Here is a 6965-nt window from a genome sequence, read left to right on the forward strand (position 1 = left end):
CAGTGTAGTGCCGAGAGACGGGAGTCGGAGGCGGCGTATCAAATGTCACAGCTAAACGTTTATTAACAAACATGAACAAGCTGCGACCACATGCTTCAAGCAGTAACTATAACACTCATGTAACAACTCGAGTACCACGCACTTAACCCTCCGTGCGGAAACAATACACCCAACCCATAGTTCCGGGGGTGAATTATGTTAACCCACCACATCCTGAGCTTTTTGCACCCTGTTCTGTATGTAGTGGTCTGCTTCTTGATCCTCAGGGGCATCTTCATGGTTATCCACTTCTTTTGAGAACATGAGGTCATGATCAGAGATCCCAAATATCTCCATGGAGTGAAGGGTGGCAATGTGCTCATCCAACTGAGTATCTGTGCGCCTTTGTCTCGAGTGCATTGACTGCAACTGCAACTGTGTTGATGAAGATCGCGTGTCCTGCAGTGTGAAAAGTTCTTTCAAATCTTGTTTGGTGAAGTACCGGAATGGATTTTTCTTGTCCCCGGTGGTCTGTCTGATCAAGGAGTCTTTGAACACCTGCCGTCTGTATATCTTCTCCTCCACTGTGCCACAAGTGATCAGTCTGTATATAATGACATTTTCAGTTTGTCCAATGCGATAGGCCCTGTCAACAGCCTGGGCGTCAGTGGCTGGATTCCAACTGGGATCAAAAATAACAACTCTGTTTGCCGCTGTTAATGTGATGCCAACTCCTCCCACTTGAGTGGTCAGGAGAAACACAGAGTAGTGCTTGCTGGTCTGGAAAAGTGAGATCCGTCTCTCTCTCTCCGTGAGTTGAGTAACAGTGCCATCAATTCTCACTACCTTGAAACGCTTGTTGACTAGAATCCGTTCGATGATCTTCCTTGACTGTGAGAAAACAAGTGTGCGATGGCCTTCTTGCTTCAGCTTCTATAACAGTGCAATAAGAAACAGAAGTTTCCCAGATTCTGACATAAGGGTTTCATCAGAAATGTTGTCAATTCTGTTGGCAGCGGTCTCATTTTCATCTTCTTGAAGGTTTGTGCCTGTTCCTTCTTCAAGGCCTAACTGAGCAACCGCCCTAGCAGAGAGAAGTCTTGGGTGGTCACACAAATCCTTTGTCCTCCTCAGGAAGTATGGACTTATGATGGCCATGAGGTTCTCTGACATCCTGAGTCCCAGTGCCTTCTCACCAGGGGTGGCATCCTTCTCCCTTGCACGGGTGATGGGATTTTCATACTCTGTTTTGAAGGTTTTAGATGTACCAAGGAGTGCCCCATGACAAGCAAAATCAAAAAGAGACCACATTTCTCTCAGGTTCTTCTGTACAGGGGTGCCTGTAAGAAGTAGACGATTTCTGGCAGGTATCGCGTGAGCACTTTTGGCAGTTTTAGTTGATGGGGATTTGATCTTGTGTACAAAACAAGGTAGCCCGCACTCACTTTTCGTTGCTCCAATTTATATTTAGCAAGCAGCAAGTAAAAATAGACGTTTCGACCGTGAGGTCTTCTTCAGTATAGCAGGAAACAGAAAACAATGTCTTTTTTAGACAAATGTGACATTGACAATCATTAGCCCCACCTGGTGTGTTGGAGCACGTATCAGTGTAGACATGATTTAGAACAAGATTCACAAAAAATTACATGATTACATAGTATTGTTTTTTTCTTCTTTTTCTTTTTTATATAAACATACAAGATTTAGAAAATATACCTCTCCAAGGAAATCAGATCTTAACTTGATTTCAACCTTCATGTTGACTACATCACCAAAAACACAAACAAATGTTCATAGACAGGCTATATTCAAATTTGATTTCAACCTTCATGTTGACTACATCACCAAAAACACAAACAAATTTTCATAGACAGGCTATACTCAAATTTTCATAGACAGGCTATACTCATAGACCCTCTGTTTTACAAAAAGGGCCTGATATCGAAGTCTTCATTTAAGCCTACAGGTGCCATTGTTTTCAAGTAGTCAATCCACCACACTTCTCTTTTTAGGAGAAGATTATCTATGTCACCTCCCCGTCTGGGGTAATGCACTTTTTCAATTCCTAGATATCTTAAAGATGAGACATTGTGCTTTGCCTGTTTAAAGTGTACCGCTACTGGACTTTTCTCGTCCCCATTACGAATAGTGCTCCTGTGTTCCGCAATGCGGGTCTTTAAGGCCCGTGTAGTTTTTCCGACATAACCTTTTCCACAGGGACACTTGAGCATGTAAATAACATGAGTAGTTGAGCAGGTTATTTTTCCTTCTATTTTAACCTGTTGTCCTGTAGTAGGATGATAAAATAAATTACATTTTTCCGTAAAGTGACACTGGGCACAAGACCCACAGCGTCTGTTCCCATCAGGTAAATCATCTAAGAAAGTATGCATTTTCTTGGGCGGCAAGTCAGACTTCACCACAATGTCTCTAATATTAGGTGCCCTTCTATACACTAGACGGGGCGGTACCTGAAACGATTTATCTAGTGTTGGATCCGAACTCAGCAGATGCCAATGTTTTTTTATCGTTTTTTTCAAAAAGTTACCAAGAGGTTAACTTATTGTGTCACACATAGCACTGGTTGTACTGTATTTTCTTTTTTATTAGTCTGCAAGCACTCATCTTGAGTCTTCAGACTAACTTTCTCAGCTGCTTTGTCTACAATGTCCTGTGTGTATCCTCTGCTTGTAAACATATTTTTCAAAGTCTCTGTCAGTTGTTGATGAATCTCATTTTTGAAAACAGATGTTGGATTTCACGACAGTTTTCTATGGTGTTTTTCATCTCTTAGTTGGCGGTGTATTTCTTTTTCATAGTCACTCCTGTTTTGAACTACTATCGCTCCTCCTTTGTCTGCATTTTTAATAATCAATGATGTATCTTTTGACAGTGTGTTCAATGCCTCCCTTTCATCTTTAGTTAGATTATTATACACCTTATATTCTTTTCTCTTCTTAAAAGAGTTTCTAACATCTTGTTCCACAAGTCTGCAGTATGTATCAATAGATGCATTTCTATGCTTGGGTGGAATGAAGGTAGATCTCTTCCGGAATTTATTCGAATATTCTGGTGATTTAGTTTCAGATCTGTTATATAGGACTATATGTTGATATCCCTCGATAGATAGGTCTTCCCTCGCACTCCCTATACTATAGAGTCTGTTGTAGTTGGCATATCAACCTTGTTACTCTTAAAAAATTCCTTTAATCTTATAGATCGAAAAAACGTATGAAAGTCAATAATAGTGTTGAACTCATTGTAGTCAGTCGTTGGTACAAAAGATAAACCTTTTTTAAGAGCTGACTCACATGCAGTGGAGAGAGGCTTGTCGCTCAAGTTCATAATGTTGATCATCTCCTTTTTTTTCTCTAATTTTTTTTCTCTAAAGATTTGATCTTGTGTGCCTCGTCCAAGATGACATAATCCCATTCGAATTATTTGCCGTCGTAAGATGCGAGAAGCTCCCAGTCATTGATCAGCATTTGGTATGTGGTGATGATGGCACCACCTCTCCTTTGAATCTTCTCCAAGCTCCTGTTGCGTTCTGATTTGCTTGTACCATGGAACTCTTTAATCGCTGTACAACTCTTGTACTAGGTGGCCATGCACTGAGTCCTGAATAATCATATATAGCCTTATAATAGGACTTCCAGGATCAGGCACAGAGGAGGAGTGGGGTGAGGAGGGCTCTTGTGCTTTCAAGACCTCTTCACCCCCACAGCTCACTGTGTCTGTGTCCACCATACTAGTGGCACCACCTTCACCAGCTGTGACACTGCAGGTCTGACCAGCCCAAGACTCTCCGGAGGTGATTGTCTCCAGCGTGGCGTCAACCTCTCTCCTCATCTCCTCAGGGGTCTGGGAGTGCGAGGAGTCTTCCTCTCCTGAAGACGTCACTGGGGATGGCTCAGGTGAGGATCCAGAGGGCAGTCTGGCTCTGTCAGAACGGAGTTTGACCTGGAAGACGCCGACCAAAGGCCTGTGGTCTGAGGTCCTAATCGCTGTACAACTCTTGTACTAGGTGGCCATGCACTGAGTCCTGAATAATCATATATAGCCTTATAATAGGACTTCCAGGATCAGGCACAGAGGAGGAGTGGGGTGAGGAGGGCTCTTGTGCTTTCAAGACCTCTTCACCCCCACAGCTCACTGGCAATCTGGCAGAGTACATCCACGCTACGCTAGGAATCTCATTACCAAGCGAAATGGCTGCACTTAGTACAGATTCAAGAGTGCTCACCACCACTACTCAGACAAATCAGTACAAAAAAATGAGGGAGAATTATATATATTTTAAATTAAATGTTAAGATACAAGTACCGAACAGCAAGGTAAAAATAAACATGCTTGAAAGCTCCTAAACACTCTGATCAACTTAAAAAGACATACAAAACGTACATTTTGTTCAGAAGAATGTCTAGGGGTGCCAATAATTGTGGCACACGTGGTTGTGTTAGAAATAATAATGTCTTGATGACAGATGTTTTTTCTTCTTCTCAGAATAAATTTACTTCAATTATAGGTTGGATGATTCAAATTCTTTTCCAGTGTGACATTAAGCTGATTCACCAAAAGGAACAAGGAACAAGGAGAAAAAGGAACCAATTTTCACCAAGAAAAGATTGGTGCCAATAATTGTGGAGGGCACTGTATGTTGAAGTAACAAAATTGACCCTTGACTGCCACCTGCTGGTCTGTACCATAAACATCACACATGGCTCTTTTAAGGCTTTCTGAAAGAAAATTCCACTTGTTTTTTTTCTCTTTAAAAATATCATCATCATCATCATCATCATCAGAAGTGCAAACACAAACACAAAAGGGGAAAAAAAGGCATCCCATTTTTTTTGGTTTTTAGGCAGGGCTACGTAGGCAGAAGAACACTTCTGTTCTTCAAAAGAGATCCTTTGCTCTCCCTCCAACCTCTCCTCTCCTCTCCTCTCCTCTCCTCCCATCCCGTCCGTCTCTCTGTCCGTCCCTCCCTCCCTCCCTCCCTAATATTGTACTGTTGTTAATGGGATGTCTGACGTGGATACATAGGCATTGAATGCAGACCATCCTGGGATTCTCTGTTCTTCTTCTTTCATGATACGGCTCACCTTCCAAAGTAAGTCTTGGCCTTCTGCTGCCTGAGCTTTTGTGCTGTCTGATTTGAGGACCTGTGGTAGAACTGCTGGTGGTTCAGATCGCCTACCTGGCTTGATGTATCTGAAATTCAAGAACAAGTCATTAGGCATCTTTTGTCATATAATTCAATCTTTAACAAAATGCCCTTACAAACAACAACACTCCAGATTCCTTAGATTATGATGTGTGACCTCACAAATAATGTGTAACTTGAATATTGGACAAATGCTAGTCTGACTTACACAAGTGTAATGTGAAACTTGAAGCCTCCAGTGCACATTACACATTTTACATTTTAATATTGGATTATATTGCATTAACATACAGTATATCAGAGCCATTTCAAGTATTGCATGTGTCTGGCAGATAGTTGGTCTATACTATTTACCTCTGAACCTCTTCATTATCCAAATCACAGCTGTCCAGGGCATGGAGAGATCTCTCTGGGATTCTCAGGATGGGGTTGTGTGCTGTGGCAACATCATCTCTTCTGTATACAACAATTGCCATGGAATCTGTTGTATTTTTGCTTGTAAGTTGTCAATGGCTGCATCAATTATCCCATGTTCTGTGGTTCTTGTCAGTCCATTTGGAATGTAAACACCTTTGCTTCTCTGTAATTGATCTGCTGCTACTGATGTGAGAAATTGACGCACTTCATCATACGACACACAATGACCCATCATGTGTAGCTTGTTGATAAGGGCCTTGCTGCCAAACTCATGATGGATCATAATCCCAAGTCCTAGTGTGATAGGTGTACGCCTGCTGCAGCACTGTGCAATTAGATCATGGCAAAAGGTTATAACACTTGTGTTATTCTTCAGAGCTGGGTCCTCATCACAGGTCTGCACATTTTTAAATGCACCTGCATTGACACACCAGTTCACAAAATCATACGGAGTGTTTGGCACATATTCACTGCACTGGAGAAGGGAAAGCTTGTCACTGCTTATGTAGAATTGAGGCTCATGCTCAACCTTTTCCATAGTTTTCCTCAATATACCTGCAGCCTGGTGGAGGATTTGAGTGTCACTGTTCTCTGTGGAGGCATTGTCTCCCTGTCTTCTGTTATGTTTTCTCTGAGGAGAGAAGCTTCTCTCATTGCATGGCCAACAGTCATGGCACCAGAACAGATCAGATCAGATTTTCCAGGACGTTCAATGAAGATGAGTTTATCCCCATAATGCTGGTTCATCTTTTCTTTGAGTTTCCAGGATTTATACATTGTTGGTTCTGTAGCTGTACTCAGTTTTCCTTTATAGCTCTCAGTTACAGCACTCAGTGTTGTGACAGTCATATGCTTTGAAAAAACTGTCTTAGTTAATTCTTCAGTTAGCTCAATGAAAGCTCTTTCATGTTCATTTAACTTCGTCTCTGTTGGAAAGCCAGGTTAGCCATATCTCATCCATTTCTCATCTATGTTCACCTCCTTGAGGTAAAGCGTCAGCTCCGAGGCGACGTCAATGTCCCAGTTGTCCTTGAGATCGCGGATCGGCCGCAACAAATGACCGAATTTGGTCTCAAATGCCTTGTTCATGACGTCCAGAAACACAATGACCCAATTTGAACTGAGTGATGAAGATCCAGTCACAAGTTAAACACTTTAAATGAAGTTGTTACTAACTATCTATGCTAAAAACGTCTTCTAGAAGAAACCGTTATGCCAGGGGAACTTTTTTTTAAAGAACCACAGACGCTCGAGCTTTGAATGTGACCGTTTAAGCGGTTTTCTTCAAACCAATCCCAACTGTCAGTGGCGGATGAGCTGAGAGCGAAGAGCAAACCTGCTGCAGACAGAGAGCAGCCACCTCTCCCCCCAGCCCACGCACTGCACCCGGAGACACACACCTACA

General features: G+C 42.2%; 1 pseudogene across 1 annotated transcript in view; it reads right to left on the bottom strand.

Annotated features, from left to right (window-relative positions):
* Positions 1-6649, bottom strand: part of LOC308163548 (DNA excision repair protein ERCC-6-like) — a 52414-nt pseudogene extending 45765 nt beyond the window's left edge. Inside the window, exons 1-4 of the transcript in view lie at positions 6539-6649; positions 3709-3939; positions 3378-3575; positions 214-1392 (exon numbers count right to left, since the gene is read on the bottom strand). The product of the transcript in view is annotated as a DNA excision repair protein ERCC-6-like (transcript). The remainder of the gene's footprint in view (positions 1-213; positions 1393-3377; positions 3576-3708; positions 3940-6538) is intronic.
* Positions 6650-6965: the final 316 nt, after the last annotated feature.

This window comes from Nansenia antarctica, assembly GCF_963989245.1.
Source record: "Nansenia antarctica genome assembly, chromosome: 8".
Lineage (NCBI taxonomy): Eukaryota > Metazoa > Chordata > Actinopteri > Argentiniformes > Microstomatidae > Nansenia > Nansenia antarctica.